This window comes from Armigeres subalbatus, chromosome 3, assembly GCF_024139115.2.
Source record: "Armigeres subalbatus isolate Guangzhou_Male chromosome 3, GZ_Asu_2, whole genome shotgun sequence".
NCBI classification, from domain to species: Eukaryota; Metazoa; Arthropoda; class Insecta; order Diptera; family Culicidae; genus Armigeres; species Armigeres subalbatus.
The window spans coordinates 372,025,333-372,046,095 of record NC_085141.1 but is presented as its reverse complement, the minus strand read 5'-3'; the positions used below and the strand labels follow the sequence as shown (position 1 = coordinate 372,046,095).

At 36.4% G+C, this 20,763-nt stretch overlaps 1 protein-coding gene across 6 annotated transcripts in view; it reads right to left on the bottom strand.

Annotated features, from left to right (window-relative positions):
* LOC134226471 (protein phosphatase 1 regulatory subunit 16A-like) overlaps nt 1-20,763 on the bottom strand; it is a 417,502-nt gene that overhangs the window by 363,552 nt on the left and 33,187 nt on the right. For all 6 annotated transcript variants that reach the window (XM_062707267.1, XM_062707272.1, XM_062707269.1 and 3 more), the window contains one exon: nt 6,717-7,747. The gene's annotated coding sequence lies outside the window, so the exon portion shown is untranslated. The remainder of the gene's footprint in view (nt 1-6,716; nt 7,748-20,763) is intronic.

Genomic DNA, 20,763 nt, shown 5'->3' with positions numbered 1-20,763 from the left:
CAATATCTCTTCCTTTCGCCTTATATCGGATAGACTAGTTTAATTAAAGAAGGCGTTATATCCTCCATTCGCATTCTATAGGGCAGAAGTAGACCTGTGCGCCGTCGCGCCACGCCACCGCCGCCGGTGGTTTTACTCACGCCGCAGCCGCCGACGATTTCGGGTCGGCGCGCCGCCGATCATAGTTTGGCCACGCCGATGACTAATGGCAATAAAAACATTTAATTAACTTGAGTCGAGTCAAGTGCGAGACACTGTAGACCGCCTGACAGTAGAGGTTGAAATACGTATCTGTAAAGCAATACAACGTGGTGGAATTATTTGGAATATTACTAAACTCGTCTTATGACAACTCACAAAGATGTCAAGGTGGAACTCGTCAGAATTCAATTTCAAATCTACCACAAGAGATGGTGTCTTTAAGTCGGTGTAGTGACATACATTGTCTTGGTTAATGAATAAGTTGGTTGATTAGTTTGAAAGTTTGAATGAGGCTTTATCTACTAAAATAATACATAATTTTTTTAACTAGTTTTCGAAATTCATCTAACCCAGGACATCATTCAGTCGGGCACCTAAACAATTTTCATAGGATCTGGCATTGGTGTAGGCAAATCATTGCAGTTCAGGAATGTCAAGTTTATATTTACTTTTTTATTTATTAAAATTAACCATGCCAGTTTCGTTGTTTTTTGTGCTATTAGGACAGATGACATATTTGGCAAAATTTAGCAAACAAAAAATAAATCCCTACTGTGAATGCTTTTCCATTTTTTGTCCCGGGTAACTAATTTTTATTGAGCTTGATTGACTACTTGTAGTTGCTACCCCATTATGACCAGAGCAGCTGTTCTTGCACAGGGAACCAACAGATGTTTGCCTGGGACTAGCACACATCTTCAATGTACAAGTACTGGTGATCTCATTTGTAAGGTCATACTGGCGCCTGCCACGTCAGAATGCAAGTCAATGTATACATATAGGTAAGGGGGAGGAAATGTTGATGCAATCACTCGCCCACTGCAAGCCGAATATACCTCTGCACTTGCCACGAGCTCATGCGGAATTCATTGGAATTTTTGGGTTAGGTTCGAGAGGCAGAGGTCCGTTTTGGTTAACGAGCTGCCAATGTGATAGATAGGACAAATCAACTGATGGATTATTTCCAATTCTAGCAGATTACTGCTAGAATACTCATGTTGAAGGTATATGAATAGCAATGGAAACGCTATGGAAGTCCATTTCCAGCTCTAGCGATTGCTAGAACATGAGAAATATAGAGAAAGATACAAAGTAGGAAAATGGAAAGGACCTGGGATTGAACCCACGACCTCCTGCGTATGAGGCAGAAGCAGTAGCCATATGACTACCAAGCCCGTGTCTGTCCTGGGTAACTTATTTTTATTTGGAAAAAAATGTTTGAAAATGATTGACAAATCTACTTGGTATGTTGCGAGTAATATTATTTAGTAGCGAGTAATTTTATTTAGTAAACTTATTTAGTTAAACGTCAAACATTACGAAATTTTAATTATATTTTATTTTCTTGAAATTATTCAATACTTTATTGAATAAGATCTAAGAAATGTTTCTTCAAAAACTTCTAATTCCTGGAATTTCTGAGAATATACGAAGAAGAATAGTATCGACATTCATTTGAAATTTTTTTATAGGGATTCCTTCGGAAAGTATTCCAGAAATTTCATCAAAAATAAATCAATAAATCCCTTTGGAAGCTCCTCCAGAAATTCCTCCAAAAAGTTTCATTTAAAAAATCTTCAAAAATTACTTCAGGAATTCTTCCGGAAATTTCTTTATGTATTTCTTCGGAAATTCCTTACGAAATTTCTATGAAGATTCCTTCAGAATTTCCATTACCTTTAGAAAAACCTTTACGATCTTCATTCGGAATTCTTGAAGGAATGCATACGAAAATGGTAGCAGCAGTACCTACATTTTTTTTAGGAATTGCTCAGGAGACTCATTGAGAAATTTCTAGAAAAACACCTTTGAAAACGTCTTTGAGCATTCCTGCGGAAAGTTATCCTTTTGAAATTTTTTCGGCAATTATTCCATGAATTCCTTAACCTTCCGGGACTCGCTTAGTCCTGGACCGCTCACGCAGTCCCGCTTCTGTTGTGAACGAGAAGCGAGCTTTTTTCGAAGGTGTTGTACTTTTTACAACGGCGCGAGTCCTGGAAGGTTAAATAAATTCTTAGAGATATCGCATAAGGAATTCCTTCAAAATTTCTTAAAGAATTTCACCAGAACTTCTTCCAGCAATTCCCGGGACGTTCTCTGGGAATTCTTTTTAAATTTCTCAATTTATTCAAAAATGCCTTTATGAGTTCTTTCCGAAAATCTTTCAGTAATAAATTCGGATGATTTACAATTTTTTTTTCAATTGGTCTTTTAGTGTTTATTTTAGGAATTCTTTCAAAAATGTAATTAGTAACGGAAGTAATTTTTAGATTATTTAAGGAAAAAAGTTCTGGAGGAGTTCTCAAATGAATTTTTGAAGGAGTTTTTGAAGAAATTCATTAAGGGTTTTGTGCATAAATTTCCAAACAAATTTTTGGAGGCATTTTCAAAAGAGAACCTGAAAAGATTTTCGAAAATAATTCCTGAAAAAACTACTTAAAGAGTTTTTGAAGGACTTCCCAAAAGAAATCCCAAAGGAATTTCCAAAGGAATCCATAAAACAAATTATGAAGGAATTTTTGAAGGAATTCCCAAATGCCTACTGGTATTTCTGAAGTAATTCCTAGATTTCTCTCGGAATTCATTCGGTATTTTTTCCAGTAATCTATTCGCAATTTCCCCCAGAAATTTGTTTGGAGATTAGACCGGTAATTCCCTTGGAAATTGCCTCAAGGAGTTCTACAAAAACGACTCCGGAAACTAATTTCAGAAAAGTTTCGAAAATTTTTCGGGTATTTTTTGCAATTTCCCTTAGGAAATTCGTTAAGTTATTCTTAAAAAAAATACCTTCAGAAACTTTTCTAAGAACTCTTTTGGAATTTCTTGCAAAGTTGAAGGACAAAATTCTAGGAAATTCGTTAAGAATTCCTGAACATGTCCTTGAAAGAATATACGAATTTTCAAAAAAAAAAACTCCTAAAGAAACTTCCGACAATCTTAGATATCTTCAAGAATTCTTCTGGACATTATGTCGAGACTTCAGGTTTCTAAGAACTAGGTATTTCAGAAATTCCCTCAGGAATCCTTTAAGAACTTCCTCCAAGAATACTTTAGGAATTTCCTTCGGAATTGCTTCAAAAATTCCTTAGTAAATTCCATCAGGAATTGCTTCGTAAAATCCTTCATAAATTCTTTCAAAATTTTCTTCGGATATAGCTTCCGAAAATCCTTCGCAAATTTTTTTTAAAATATCTACAGAAAATGTTTCTTCGAAAATTGTTTCAGAATTCCTCCAAAAATTCTTCAAAAATTCCTTCTGAAATTCATTTACGGATTCCTTTCGAAATTTCTTTAGGCTTTGGAAATTTGCTTAGAAACTTCATCGGAAATTAATTTTAGAATTCTTCCGGAAGATTCTTTTAAGCATTTCTTCGGATTTTTTCAGAAATTACTTTGGAAATATCTTGGAAATTCTAGGGATTCATTACAAGCTCCTTGGTATTTTTTTTCTGAAATTCCCAGATGAATTCTTTCAGAACTACCTTAAGCCATTTCTTGGGAAAAACTTAGGGTAATCTTTAGAAAATACCTCTAGTATGTTTGGTAACTTTAGGAAGACTTGTTTGGCCATTTCCCTCAAGAATTCTTTTACAACATTCTCCATTTGTTATGAAAACTCATATGTGAATATGTACGTTATGTGGAAGATATTGATTTGAAAAATGTATTGGAGGTAACCACTTTCCCTTCGATGGGACTCGAACCCATGACCCTACAGTTTCGAGGTTCGAGTCCCATCGAAGGGAAAGTGGTTACCTCCAATACATTTTTCAAATCAATATCTTCCACATAACGTACATATTCACATATGAGTTTTCATAACATTGTAAATTAACGTCCAAGTCGGGTGGTTTAATCCCCGGAAATAGGCAATTACCTTTGATTGAACCCATTCTCCATTTCCCAATTTTTGGAGACGACTGTGAGAATTTATCATAATCGTTAATTAACGGCTGTGCAGTCTCATACGATTTAAACAAGTTATTCTATTCGGAGGAACAAAAAAACTCGTTTTAATCGTATGAGACTGCATAGCCGTTAATTAATGATCTATGATTCTCCATTTCTTTTGCTTTTATTTGGGGATCTCTTCAGAAATTCATTCAAACCTTTTTTTTTAATTCCTCCGGAAATTGCCTTCGGGATGCATTCTTAAATTCGGTTAGGAATTCTTTTGAAAATTTCTGTAGGGATTTCTTAGAAATTTCCTTAAAAGATCCTTTCTAATTTTTCTTCGGGAATTTCTTCGGTTCCTCAAGTGCTTCCGGAAATTCCTTTAAAAAGTTACCTTCAAAAACTCTTTTGTACATTACTGCAGGAATTCTCTCGGTAAGTCCAATAGGAATCCCTTCGAAAGTTCTTCAAGGAATTCCTTCGAAAATTCTTTTAGGAATACCATTGAAAACTAATTATTTCTTTAATAAATTTCCGAATGAAGTCCAGCAGGAATGAATTTTGGATAGAATACCTAAGTGGATTTCCGCAGAAATTCGCATAGGTTTTTATCACAAGCACGGTGGTCTAGTGACTATCGCTTCTGCCTTATAAGCAGGAGATATTTAGATATATATAGAAGTAATACAAATGAAGTGTATCAAAATCCTGAAGCGGACATAACTTTTGAAACAAATTATTAACAAATTAGTCCTGTGACACTGCAATCTAATTCTCAACACTGCTCAGGGATCACGAAAAGAATTTATTGAATTAAATTCATCAAAATGAGGGAATAATAAAATAGTTTTAATTTTAATATCATTTTGTATCAGGTACTAATTAGTGTCGTCAGCAATTGGCTTTTGAATGCGCTGTTTGATGATCGATGAACGTATAATATTGCAATTGTAACTGAAGTCGATTTTTATACGGGTGGTTCGTACCATGTGAATAAAAAAATCCGCGTTCAAATTGATTTTTTCAGCCATTGATTTTTTCATCCATGCCAGTTTACGCGGCCGCCGATAAAAGCCAACGGCGCGCCGCCGTGACGCCGCCGCCCCTGGGCAAAAGTGACCACCACGCCGCCGCCGCCGATTACATGACCGGCGCACAGGTCTAAAGGAATCGTTTGAAGAAGGAATTGTATCATTTTTTATTTTATTTCAAGCAAACAATTCATTTTAAGAAGGGATTATCTACCAGGGTGACCACTCTTTGTCGACAAAATAAATTCCCGGGTTTTTTATTTTTGCAACATTTTTGGCAAATATTTCTTATGCGTACCTGCTTAACTGAACTATCCATTTTTCAATTTCAAATAGATTGCGAAATAAAGATATGAAGGTTGAACAGTTTAATGTGTCAAATTCCAATATTAAACGACAAACGACAGTAACCAGGTAACTGGAAATCTGTGTAAATTTCAGGAAGCTCCCAGGTATTTCCGAAAATTCCCAAAGACTTCACTTAAACTTCCTGAAAATATGAAAGCAGTCTGTAGGAATGTTCGAAATTATGTCAGAATATTGTAAAAGCAGTAAAGAATTCTGATATTATTTTACAACGAAACTTAATTTTACCAATATTTACTTAATCAAAGCACTGTTTTTGTAATGTTTTTTCGAGTCATTCTCATAATTCATTTCAAATAAGCAGCCTCGAATTCAAGTGTTTTAAGGACAATCCTCACAGAATCCAAATATTTATATTTTTCAAGGGCACACCACTCAATACGGAAGCAAAGCACAACTGTCGTTTTTATTGTTCCACACATGGACGTCTGCAAATTTATTACCAGATATGCTTTTTGCAAAAAAAACATATACTTTTGGAATATAAATTTGAAAGAATATAAATTTGGAAAAAAAATCCCAGATATTTACCGGTGATTTAAAATTCCCGTGTTTTTCCCGGATTCCCGGGTCTACTCTCTTTGCCTTATACCGGACGAATGTGTTCATTTGAAGAGGGCATTGTAACTTCCCTTTCTTCTAATACTTTGCTTTGCTTTAGGCCGGACTGATGCGTTCATCATACCGAGCAACGTTCATTCAAAAAAGGTTTGCCTCCTTTCATCGCTTTATTTTTGATGCGTACAATCTAATGTTTAGAGGATATTTGAAGGAATAGATCGAGAAAATGCGACGCAACTTTCCGCATAAATTCATAGAAATTCCTTTCCTTTCCTGAAGAAATTCGAAGGATCAATCAATTTTTCTGACTAATAAAAGTATGTTGAAACCGCGTGGTGCGCGTAGATATATTTAATAGAAAAACAATACTACAGTTGCATTTTCTTTTTTGCAAAAAAACAGTGTTTCTCATATAACTTTTCCTACGGTCCAAAAATCCTTCACTGTGCTCCGTTCCAATCTCCACCCGGATCGGAGTTCATCAAAGCAGAACCGAAACCGAGCGTCGATTAAGCGCTGATCCGGTTTCCTCCGTGTGTGTGTCAGAATCAGGTTTCTAAAAACTATCCACCGATGACGACGACCCCTTCTTGTGCTGAGAGGTCGCACATGACCTTAAGGTTAAAGTATTTCGCAAAAAAAAATGTAGGATGACCGTCTTACCTTTCAATTTAGATGTTGGGTGCTGCCATGCCGGTGATGGAGCAAAAAATTCGCAAACCAGTTCTGTGACAGTTGATCCCCGCTTGTCGTCGTCGCCGTAGTAGGCAGGGCAGGATGAATAAAACTTGTTTGCAACAACAAAACACCGTCGTCGCCGTCCCCTTGGCTGCTTGGATTGCCTGCGTTTGCTACGCGAATTCGTATACTCGTTAGCGACAAACTCGGCTACTACGATGAGTTCAACCGCCGTACGTACGCACCACCGCAATTCTGTGAGTCGCTCCCTGTTCGACAGATTCCAATCAGTGCACAAGCACACACTGCTTCCTTTTGCTTCACACTTTACTGCTGCTTGAAAGGATGTAAATTACTTTCGTTTTTCTTTTTTTTTTTGCACAAAAAATTGGTACAAATTATAACACTGCGCTGTACACTCCTTAGCTTTCGACTCTTGAACACCAGTGTTGGGCTCTTTCTTCTTTTTCCGATTTTCCACCGAAGCTTCAACTGCACACGACTTCTAATATTACCTCACCACACCTGGCTTGCTAAGTTGCTGTTGCTAAGCTTTAATTGTGAACAATCACTCTTCTTTTTTTGCACTGCACTCTTTTTTTTTCGCCCGGCAGGCCAATGTGAACGGTTGTTACAATCAACAAAACCAAAACACGATCACGACGACAACGGCACGGAGACACGGGGCGATGTTATTTTTTTTTGCGCTAGACTTTTATTTTTCTTGTTTTTCCGGTCGGTCAAAGCTCCGCCTTGTCGTAGCAGCTCGAAATTATGTTGAGGTTGTTTTGTTTTGTTCCTTTTATTTCTCTGTGTTCAGTAATGCACAACGCACAGATTGGAACACCACCGACAGCACTGCACTGTAGGTTGCTGCCGTTGCGGCATTGCTGTTGTTGCTGTCGTAGGTGATGTCGTGTGCTCGCTCAGCACAAATTAATGTCGATTTGAATGGAATTCCGAAATTGGAAATGAATGTTAGTGCTGACACGGATTGGTATCGCACTGGTGCAGATCTGTGAATGGGACAGCAGGGGAGACAACACAGATAGTTATTAGATTATTGCTCAATGATTTAAATTTTGTGCTAGATGGCCATAGGAAAAACATTCGATGCGTGCATATATCAATGGGATAAAAAGCTATAGAATCAATGAATGCGTTTTCGATGGTTATCGTGCCATAAACTTTTGATCTATGACTCTTAATTTAACGACTGTTCTCTATTTGTTCAAGAATATTAGCAATACACCCGATTCTTTTTTTACAAGGGGGATGCGTTTAGTGTAAAAAAAGGTTTCAATTCAAAATTTGAAAATAGGGGTAGTGGGGGTAAATTGGACACCCTAAGAACTGCTGCTGTTCATAAAGTGGCTATCAAGAAATTGCATTGTTCAATGCAGGTGTGTCGAAGCTTATCTTATTGGTTAACAAAGCCTGTTGTGAAAAAAATTTGAAAAAATATTTAAATATGTTATTTTGAACATTTAAAATTAGTCCAAAATAGTTCAATTTTGTTTTGGGCGGGGTAAAATGGTCAGGCGGTGGGGTAAAGTGAACAATATTGTAAATAAAGCAAATTAGTCGATCAAAATATTTTAAACCAAATACATATTCTTAATAATATTCAAAATGTTGCCTGACAGGTATAAACCCTTTGTTCTATCACAGACAAGCAGACGTACCGGACTTGGTCAAAATCGATAGGGCGATTTTTTTTTCAATATTCAATTGCCCATCAGTAAAATATTAATACCCGGTTTCTTTGATTTTGGCATGGTTCGGCAGGAAATTCATCTAGTTTTGAAAAACGGGTTAAAAATCATGCTCTGGCCGCAGGAGAAATTCCGGATTATTTGAGGGAATGTCAAAAATTCTAGATTTTGTGCGCCTGTATTATTAAAATGGATGAAATGTTGGCACTCGTTATACTCTTTTACAGAAACCAGAGCTTTTACTGAGTTGATTGATATATGGATATCACAGATTGGATGACAAACATCTGAGATATGGATGTTTCCATGAACGAGGTGCGTTGTATGGAGATATTCGCTCAGGAATGTAGAAATTGTACGAAAATGTGTGTATGGAGCGTAAATGACCAGATCCCCCTTTTCTTCACCCCCTGATTGATGATCCCACTGACAACCGAACCGATTTAGGTTGAAATTTGAGCTAGTTTATCTCCATTTCTCTGTCAGAACATTGCTCACTTTACCCCCAGGCGACATGACCAATTTACCCCCATAGCTACACGTTTTTAAAATAACACCTAAACTAAGAAAAAAGTTAAAAAACTATCTTCCATCAACCAGTTCCGATTCATAACAAGCAAAATGAACGATGTGAACGATATTTTGGTTTAGAACTACTAACTCAGAGTTTTCATGGCTTAAATGCAACAGTGCCAAAATTACATCAAACTAGCATTTTGCGAAAGCACGCAGAATTTTGCTAAAATCTAGCTGTTAAATAGATATTGTATAATTTAAAATAGCTCGGAGACCATGAAATGCTTAATTTATGATGTAGCATTGAAAATAATACGAGAAATCCATAGACAGGGGATAAACAAGTCGTTACCCACTTTACCCCGCCTGTTCACTTTACCCCCGCTACCCCTACGTGTAAAAAAAGTTTTATGATTTCTCGACGATTCATGCAAAATGGAGCAACTTTGCAAAAAAAAAATGTATGGATCCGTGTAAAAACAGAATCGGGTGTATTTGACGTTTTTGGGACGTTTTTATCATTTTATTCTAATACAAAGGAACAAACTCCGTTATACTTTTATTTATGACGGCACGATTTGTATTTGACCGGGGTTTTGTCAAATCGCACCAAGCGCCTACAAGAAAAATAAAGTACGTATGATCTTATGATCTGAGTGATATAATATTGTGGAAGTGATAGATGAAAAACGTCTTTCTCAAATTAATTATTGTGTCGAAAAAGGCTAGGGTAAGTGGGGGTAGCACGCCCATAGGGGTTAAAACGCGCCATCCCTGAATAAGGTTAAATATCCCCATTTTGATTATTTTCAATAGTCTATACGATAAAGCAATGAAAAATATTGCCATTGGATACATATATTTCATGATTTTTCTCTAGTTATACATGAAAAACTCGAAAAAACGATTTTTGCGTGTTTTGATGCAATTCTAGCTCGGTGGAATTTAGTCTTTCTGTTGCTGTTATACATTGATAAATTAATAATTGAGCCATGAGCCATGCTGCTTACTCGTGTTCTTTATGTTCCACACGAAATCGTCGTCAAAAATGGTTTTAAAACGATTTTATGGGCCTTCAAACTTCTGAGGTCGGTGTGGGGCACGCCCATGCTCATTTCATATGACCGAAACAGCTGAAACATTCGGTTAATTGCCTTAATGTAGGCAATTAAAATGAAAATCAGTACGATAAGCACATGCGCGTTTTAACCCATCCACTGGCGCATCTCACCCCGCATGGTTTCATAATCATTTTTTTTCGGGTGCTTTTTAAAAATCAAATTTCTGTGCAATAAAATGGACAATTAGATATCTGTTATCGGTAGTCAGTCGCAGATATGCTGTTCTTCAGTATGCGCTGATGAAAACTGGCTGAAATGGTGGTTTTCATTGATAAAAATGGCATTTTCCTTAACGTGGGCGTCCTACCCCCAGTTCCCCTACCGGACTTGATGCGACCGGACGATGACATTGAAAAAAACATGTGGGATGTTGATGCGACTGAAAGTATCTAGTAGCGAAAGTGCAAATGTCTTAAACAACCTTACATTTTCATCCAAGGCATTCATCGTTAGTGCTACTGCTACTGTTCAAACAAAAGATATTTTAGTTACAAGATAAAGATTGTCGCTGTTGCCGCTGTCCGGCACATTTTTTGCTGGCGAGGATAGTGCGCTAAATGTCAATGAAGGAGAAATCCATGCGATTTGTCAACATGTTTCGGACAGCAGAACAAAGGAAACCGAAGCGACAATCTTTATGTTGTAATTAAAATATCTTTTCTTCAAACGGCTATCGAGTTGTAAAATATGAAGAAATTGAGAACAACGAAGGAGGCGCCTGGTACTCGTTACATTCTATGCAATAAATCGCTCAGAATTCAAGAGGTAGTTTTGAGATTCAAAAGTCTCATAGGCTGAAAGTTTCACGTGGAGTTACATATTATGACCCCGACATCATCAGCGAAAAAGGAGAGTTTTTGCAAAAACAACTTGAGTACCAAGCAAAAGAAGTTAAGACCTTAGCAAGCTACTGATGGAAAAATTAATTTGATATTGTCATGAAAAATAAAAATGTGCAACTTGAAGTAGGTAGTCAATTCTGAATTATGACAACAATTTTTTTTACCGGTTGTGGGAACGTCTGACATGTAGTTTTTAAATAGAAAAATGATGAATGTCATATTTATAAATAAAAATAAAATGGTCTGCTTTTGTATCCGCATAAATTGGGGCTGTCCACAAACCACGTAGACCAGATTTTTATATTTTCACCCTCTCCCTCCCCTCCTAGTAGACTTTCGTACCCTTTTTCACTTGTTATAAGACGAGTTTGTACAATACTTTTACAGACTTTCGTTGTTTTTTTTTTCTGAAATACCTCTCCTCCCCTTGAAGTCAACGGATACATTTTTTTTAAATTTCATAAAATATCATATTAGTTGTGCATTTCGAAATAATACGAAGCTCAATTACTTATTAAGTAATTTCATTACTGAAAACTATTATAGTATGAAAACATTTCAACAAAATTCATATTTCAAAAAGAACAAATCAAAAATCAATTTCAAACTAAATCATATTTAATCGCCTGTCTTCAGCTGCTGAAACCGGATCTCAAAACCAACTAATGGAATTTCCGTTAGACTCGATTCCTCCCAGAGGTGTGTGCCACTGTCACTGTATCTGAATAAAAATGAGAAGAAATTCACACAAAAATTCTAAAGAATCATCCGTTGAAATCCAAAGAATTTGGGGAAAATTTACAAAAGTTTTCTACAAAAGTTAATTTCTCGAGGTAATTTCATAATTTAGCGGACATTTCTAAATAATTTCCGTTGAAATTTTAGAATAGCTTCCCATGGAATCAGCAAAGAATTTTAAGTGGAAATACTTTAAAGTTTTATAACAGAACGATTCCCCGATTCCCTAAGGAAATCCGAAATAGTTTTACCAACAGTTTTACTCCGATGTGTAGACTATGACTTGAAATTCATTAGATTTTTATGAAGAACTTCAAAAGGTTCTCCTAAAATTCAAAAGGCTTGCAAAAACTTCGGGAGAACTCCGAAAAAAATTCAAACAAATGAACACAATAAAAAATCGTCGATCCACGCCGCCACAGTGCTTCGAACGTATGGAGCTACGGGACAAAAATCATAATTTACATTCTACACGTTTGGGAAAATGGTTGTAAACTAGTTTTTCTACTATTTGCATTATTGACGTATTTTAAATTGATAATTGCATAAGTGGCGCAAATGCCAAATTCCATAACATATAATATGCTTCGTATAATCGAGATCCATTTGGAAAAATTGTCACTTATGATAAAAATAACTATTTGCTTAACCCTTTCAGGCACACGAGGTCATAAATGACCCCAAAAGAAAAATGGATGTATAAAATCGCACGATGGATAAAAATGCACACTGTCTTCATCAAAAATGCTTCAAATTAGCTCCCCTATCAGGAAAAAATATCAGGCAGGGGCGATTAAGGCGTTACGACATCCTAGAACGTCCTGAACACGGTGAAGTTAGGAAAGCGAAAATATTAGGTATATTTGTAGCGAATGGTCCTGTTTTAAAATAAGATATTTATGCAAACGTATCCTTAGATTTACCGTGATATACAACAAACTATTTTTAATCTTCATTGGACGTCCTAACACATCCAAACTATCCTTGAGTTTGGGACTTGAGATCTACAGCTACAATAAACCCTTTTTTCAGTCCTCAAAGCTTCAATGTGCATTTAGTTGAATCCATTACAGCTCCTGGAAGGGCAACAGATATCGTGAGATAGTTTTGAGATATTCTGCCAAACTGTCCTTGAGATCGGGACTTGAGATCTACAGTTACAATAAAGCCTTTTTTCAAAAGCAACAGATATCGTGAGATGGTTTTGAGATATTCTGGGTTATGTTTACCTATGTTAACCAGATTTTACCAGATTTTAAGATATGCCACAAAAAATCAGGATTTTCTTAGGAAAAATATTAGGTATGATAACAGTTTCTATTTCAACAATTAATCAATTTCCAATTGACCATCTTATAAGTGACGTAAACGCCAGGTCTAATGTTTTACACTATCCAGCTTTTTACGCTAGCACGCTACACGCACGTACACTAATTACGAAGGCACTTATGGGGGAGGGGGTTCTGCCATTTTCTTACGCTCCATATAAATAAAAAATGATCTTGAAATGAAAATCTTACATGGGGGGAGGAAGGGTTGAAAAACCCAGAAAAAATGCTTACGTAATTAGTATACGGCCCCTAATTGGTGTCAGTAACGAAACCTAAACTTCACTTGTGCTTTTGAACAAATAGTAAGTAGTTTTTTTGTTTCTGAACTGTAGTAATTAGTCTGGATCTCAGTTGGATAGTTGGATAGTAGGTCTATTTCTCGGGTACTTATTCAAAAGTACGTATGTGATTTTGTAAACAAAGATTCAAACGTTGATTTGTCCAATCTGATGGTACTCCCACGCAAACCATCACCACAGACAGGTAGAAGAAGCCTTCGGCTTCGGTGCCGGTGTTTACAAAATCACATACGTCCTTTTGAATAAGTACCCGAGATTTAACGAAATAATTGTCATTAGTCTTCCGAAAACATTTGATAGCAACGTGACATTTCTTCTTACTGGATCCTTTTAAAGTTGGCAAACTCTATGTATTGACGAAATACGTATTCCACTGTGCTACTTGGAGGCGATAAGGGGTCTAGGGTTAAGAAAAAGACTTCTCGCACCAGTCCCGATTTGCTATATTGTCAGGCCACCAACTTGGCAGTCTAACACGGGCTTCTGAACTTTCTACAACATTTCAATTTATTCATTTAGTGCATGCTAAGAAGTTTTTAAATCATCTATTAAAATCATAATTAATTTTGTTTCTAAATAATCTAGAATAGAATGTATTTATGAAAATAAATTATATCCAGCTTAATTAAACACATTGGATAGCTATATATGTAGACAAAGAATAAAAAGGAATACATTTTGGCTGTTACGCCCTTTTCACATGTTGGTCTAGAAATTATCTGGGTTATACTTGTTTTAAACGGTTCACTTTTCACAATAATCGAAATATGTCCAAATGAAACACATTGAATTGGATCTCACTTACTTGATTTTACGCTTTCCGTATCGATTTTCACAGTGAAAGATACCGTTCGAAAACTTAGGCAATGAAAAAGATGCTTTTCACTAACCCGCTTTCAGCGATGGAAATGTTTACAAACAGGAGTTGTTTTGATCGTCCCAGTGACCACACAAAGATACTAATGCGCATACAGCACAATAGAAAAATAAGTTAATATCATGGCCTACTTAATTCGACTAAATACGAGAGTCGATTTTTCCATTTTTGTACAAAGGACAAAGCATTATGCGCCACCGCACAGTGGCTAAAATCGTGTTTATAGCGCGTTTATTTAATAGCACCTTTATTATGCATTTTAGCGTAATGGTGTCTTTGATGCATTTTATCAGTAACCCGACTAGAAGAGCCTAACAGAAACTGAACACAATATTAACATATTGTGATATTTATAATTTATTTTGATACAATTTTGTTCTAACTAGCCATTATATCTTTCAAATGTTGTAACAGGATTTTAACATAATATGATTTAAAAAATGCTAAACACCGAATTGCCCAACAGTACCCGACCAAAGGCAGATAACTGAAATGATATCAAACTGATAACGGGATTAGTTATCCTTATTATCATCTTGATATTTAGTTATCAATCATGTGATTAACTGATAACTAAATAATAACAAAATGTATTATCAATACAAATTTGGTATTTTCTTCTAAATTTCTCGTCGTTCAGATATCGATTTAGCAATGTGCTCAACCAAAGACTAATTGCTCAACTATTGACAGTTTAAACCTAGGTTTGAACGTAAACGAGCAAGATCATCTGTAGTCAAACCTCCAATAGTCGATGTTGAAAGGACGGTCGACTCATGGGAATATCGAGATGTGAAATAGAAAATCCTTTAGAAGGTGTTTGAATGGACCATCACAGTAGCCCAAAAAATACGTTTAACTAGTCGACCCGGCAGACATTGTAAGCGAAAATGCGCGTTGTGGACTAGGTACCCATACGAATCCTAATTCCGCGTGGCCATGGCCCCGGGCTCCCACATAACCTTATGTACCAAAATCAAACCTTTTCATACATTTAGGGCCCCCCGAAAACTGTCCGACCCTGGATCCACCGAATAGCAACATTTTTTCACGGATTTATTCTTCCTGGGATCAGCAGTGCTTATGTTTATAAAAATGAAACTGCATATGAAAACATGAAACGTTTCACAGTGAAATGCAAGGTTGTGGTTTAGTTTGAATAAAACCTATAACCGAAATCGATTTACAGCATGGTGCTGCTAGCAACCTAGTGATTGATAATATAAGAGAGAAAAACTAACCTAAGCCTATTTAATTGGTCACAACTGAAAACAAAATGTATTCAATAAAAGGACGATGGACCGTATTTATCCTAATTGATTGCCGATTCACTATTTTAAATTAAATTATTATTATTATAAATAAGTTATTCTGCTTTGCACTCAGTCCAGCCGACTGTTATTTACATAAATGGTTATATGGCATCATGATTTGATTATAAATAGTCTTCAGTAAATGCAAGATCGTAGAAAGCATAGTGCTCTTCTCTCCTGCTCCTCAAGAAAGCTTAATTGGGTGAGTGCCTAGAGATGACGCCGTACAATCATTCGATTCGAGTTCGAATCCCAGTGAATGCCAACATTTTTTTCAATGCGTAACGAAGTCGACAAAGAAGATTCAACTATTTTGGTCGATAAAACAGTGATGGCTGATAACTAAATTAGTTATTTGAGTGAATAACATGTATAACAAAATGTGTTATAAATTTGGTATCAGTGATAACCTAACTTGTTTTCAGGTAGTTATTTCAGGAACAAAATTTTGGTATCATTTTTGTTATGTTGGCTGTTAATTCAGCCAAAATGATAACAAGTTCAGTTATCAATATGTTCGATAACCGGATAATAGAATTTGTTATCAATTAGTTATTCATTTTTGCTCGGGTAGGCAAGCAAAGCAAAGTCTTCCAGGCATATAGATATCACAATGCTGATATAATTGGCAAAGGTTGCCTTATTTGTAATGTTGTTAGTTTCATGTTCTCGAAAAATATTCTTGTTCAGACAAAAACAAAAGTCTCTGATCACAATCTGAAGACCTATCACGAACTGTAAAAATTTGCAACTGTACAGAAACAATATATTTTGTATCTGATTCTGTTATAAATTTCTAACAAAACATGTTATTTTTATGATAACATTGTAACAAAATTTGATAGTTTTTTGTTTCCCGTAGTGTAATTTTTGATAGAAATTTAGATATTTTAACAACACCCTGCACCACGTTTCTAACAAATTTTGTTATAAAAATTTAGAATAACATAATAACATAGGTTGATATAATTTTGATATGACCTTCTAGTCGGGAAGTTAATGCGCTTCGGTGGAGGTGTTCAGCTTACTGATCAATCCCTATAAAAGTGAGATAAAAAAATTATTCTTTCCACTTCACAACATATAAGGTTTAATTCTTCATAAAAGTTGTAGCAAAAGTTTTCCTGAAAATTTTTGTCGAAGACACCAAGTTCGTAATTCCGTTATTTTTGGAGATTTTTTACGGTTTATGCTGAGTGCTGACAGCTCCTTAAAATGGGGTTTTCATCATATCTTTTCCATTTTCATTTCCACATTTTTTGCATGTTCTAGAAAGTTTAAGATAATATTTAAACACACCGTTTTTTGGCTATTACGACTTAAAAACTAGAAAAATTAATAGGTTATAACAGTTTTATTGAGTTTTTTAGTCATATTTGATTCAACTGCGACTTGACAACGGCCAAATTGCGGCATTCAATATCATACGCATAACAAAGTACAAGTAATGAACTTTAAATTAATACCTGAACTGTAGAGTTGTAAGCAAATGTAAGGAATGTTTCGTCAAAAAACATTTCCTCCCATCACAAGAAGTTAGTGAATCAGCGTACCATGCGTCTCCATATGCTTGTATGCCTATACGTCGAACATGTTCAAAGCTTGTTTTTATAAAAAGCAATAAATCTCCAAAAGTAATGAAATTACGAACTTGGTGTCTTCAACAAATTTTTTCAGGAGTACTTTTGCTACAACTCTCGCTAAGACATATACCTTGCATATTATAAATTAGAAAAAATAAATTTTTCATCTTATTTTAAGGGGGATTGGTCATAAGACTGAATACCTCCAAAGAAACGAATCGACTTACTGACAAAATGTCTCGAAGACGTTATTACGCTAAATCAAATAATTAAGGTACTATTAAATAAACGCGCTGGCTTCGTTTTTCGCTTAATCACCTCAGTCAATAGACTGGCCCAAAATGCATGAAATCCTGAATTTCAAACCTTGCACCCTTAAATGACAGTTTGGGGGTCCCAGAAGCTCCCCTGAAAATTTCAGCTCATTCGGTCCAGTGGTTGGCGTGCGCAAATGGCTCAAAGTTTGTATGGGAAAAGTGATCCAAATGTATGGGGAAACGCAACCGTTTCAGTTTTTTGCTTCTAGGTGGCGCTGTAGTCGACGGATTCCTGTTGTGGACAAAATGTAGAACCTTTTTCATATAAGGATGCGACTGGTGAAGACCGGATGTAAATCCCTTTGAAATTGGTCAAGTTATAAGCATCCAAAGTCGAGGGTTTCGAGCGTTTCTCCCAGGGGTGTTTAAAATGAGAGCAAAATGAGTACCACCGACCATTGCGGCGGCGATGCAGGCGTATTCGGTGCCGTGCGAAATTAAATGCATGATTATCACGCAATCTCGCGAATTTTTATCCGATTGGTAAATGCTTTCCGTACTCTGTACAGTAGTGTAGCTAGAGAGAGAGGAGGTGAGTCAAGCTGATTAAGCGAAAAATGAACTTTTAGCGAAGCTCTTGGTTACTTGGGAAGGCTTTCGGCGTGAAACCAAAAACGCAACCGCCGATTCTAGATTCCTGCACTCTACCGTCTAGTCTAGTCCACCTATTTCCACAAGTCCTGAATCAATCCAGAAAACTTGTGTAAATCCGTTTGCATTTACTTTGCACTGTGCTGTATTGATTGTTTTCCCAAAAAGAAGTAGACTTTTGGTATACGATCATGATCCGTCTTTTTTTAGAACTGTGTTCAAAACTTTATCAGAGGCGATGAATTACAAAATACAAACAAAATTCCTAAAGAAGACCAAGGTACTCCAAATCGTTCTGGAATTCAGATCAATTGATCTACCAGGTCAACTACGCTCTTTACCACAACCGATCAAGCCTACACATGTCCATAGAGCAACTCAATCATCATGCCTGAATCGAGTGTTTCAAAGTTCTACAAACTGTTCCGGAGTTCAAATCAATAAGTCTACCAGTTCAACTAAGTTTTGTACCACACCGACGCCAACCCATCAAGCCCACACATGTCAATAGAACCTTTGAGCATAACCTGGAAATCAATCATGCCTACACCCACACAAACACACCAGGCATGTGACATGTTGTAAGATCTTCAATTTGTCCGGGAGTTCTTATCAAATGGTCTACCGAAATAACCACGACTTCTATGATGTATCAACCCAATCATGTCCTCTCAGAGTATTTGTCTTTCATTTGCGTCTCAAATCTAGACATAAAGGATGTTGTAAGATCTCCAAGTTGTCCTGGAGTTCTTAGCAAACGCTCACCGCATCAATCACGACTCCCATAATGTCCCCAGCCGCGATATGAACCCAATCACGTCTTTAATTTGCGTTTCAAGTCCAGGCATATGATTTGTAGGATCTCCCAATTGTCCTGGAGTTTGAATCAAATGGTCTACTGAATCAAGCACGACCTCCATGACGTTCCCAGCCACGGTATCTACCCAAACGTGTCCTCCGAGTATTTGCTATTAATTTGCGTCATCATATCCAGGCGTATGAGATGTTGTAGCATCTCAAAATTGTCCTGAAGTTTCAATCAAATCATCTACCGTATCAACCACGCCTTCCATGGTGTCCCTAGCAGCGGTATCAACCGTCTTGCGTCTCAAATCCTGGCTTATGAGATGATGTCTTCTTCTTCTTATTATTATTGGCATTACATCCCCAAACCGGGACAGAGCCGCCTCGCAGCTTAGTGTTCATTGAGCACTTCAACAGTTATTAACTGCGAGGTTTCTAAGCCAGGTTACCATTTTTGCTACTTTATGCGCAGAGAAGTCGAGACAATTTAAAATCCGCAAATTACCTAGATCGGTACCGGGAATCGAACCCAGCCACCGTCAGTATGGTCTTGCTTTGCAGCCGCGCGTCTTACGCGTCGTAGCGGTGTTGCCGAAGCGGATTGCCGTAAGAACACGGGTTGCAAGCTCTGGCCGTTCCCGCCGGAAGAGTTTCCCAGAAGTACCGGCCGTTTGGTGCCGGATTAGCTCCCACTCGTCAACGGAATCGATCGGCCTCAAGCACTACGAACCCTCTAAATAACCCTAAAATTAACTATGAATAAAACAAAAGCTTAAAATGTATTACCTCTTTTCTATTTTACAAACGCTATCTTGTTTGGTTGTTGGCTCGTTACCTTCGCTATGATTTATTTCGTGAGTTCTCTAAGCAGGCGAGATAAGCCGACCCTGAGTAATTCCTAAAAGTGAGCTAGTTGGGGGACGTGAGGACGTCCACTCCGCATGCGTTCGGACGCCATAAAGAGATAATCGGTATAGAATGCTTACATTTCTTGTATTAAAACCCTGCATCATACATTAAAACCATGTGTTATACAATTATTGTAAGATTTTTTTTTTGCTTCCTTTTTTTTCAACTTCAATTAGTTTTTCTCGAAAAAAAAGCGGTTATTTAAAAAATGTTTGTTCAAGATCTCTACTTTCTTCATAGTACAATACTACCAGTGAAAAAATCATGACTTCCAAACCTTTTGAAATGAAGTTCAAATAAAAATGATATATTCTAGAGGATGATAGTGCTGATAAAATACGTAGAGTATTATTCCGATTTTATCACCCTTAAAAAAGAAAACAGTTCCGTCAAGCATTTTGCTCTTTCAAGGCATAAACTGATTCATATTTTTGAAACAAATTGAAAGTTGAAATTTCTTTTTCATCGATTTTGTCACATCGATTGATCGATGAAAAAAAAAATTTTCAACTTTTAATATGTTTCACAAATATTAATCAGTTTATGCCTTTAAAAGGCAAAATACTTAAACGGAACTGTCGAAAAGGCTTACAAAGCTCTTGATAGGTACTGAGAAATGATTAAAAATAAACCACAGGAAGTGAAAGTTATTTCATGAAAATCATTGTTGTTTGCGGTATAATTTTCAAAAAAAAAAACGGCTCAAATTTTCTATTTTATTGGGTTACAAAATCGGGTCGAGAACGTGATAAAATTGGTGGTAGACAAAATTTAATCATTTCTCAGTACAAATCGGGTCAATTAAATTGTTTGTATTAAATTTCTGGATTATTGAGCCCGATCTATGTCTAAATTAGAAAAAGGATAGGTACACCCGTCTACTGGCCAATATTTTACAACAAATTGACGGCACAATTATAATTATCACTGTAAAATGCAGTTTATTATGCGGCAAATTATTATTTTTTCGAGGATTTCAAATGATTGTTGTGTTGATATTTCAAGCGATTTTAAACTGTGACGTAAATTGATAATCACTAATCAATTAATTGAGCGGAAATTTAATTCAATTTAAA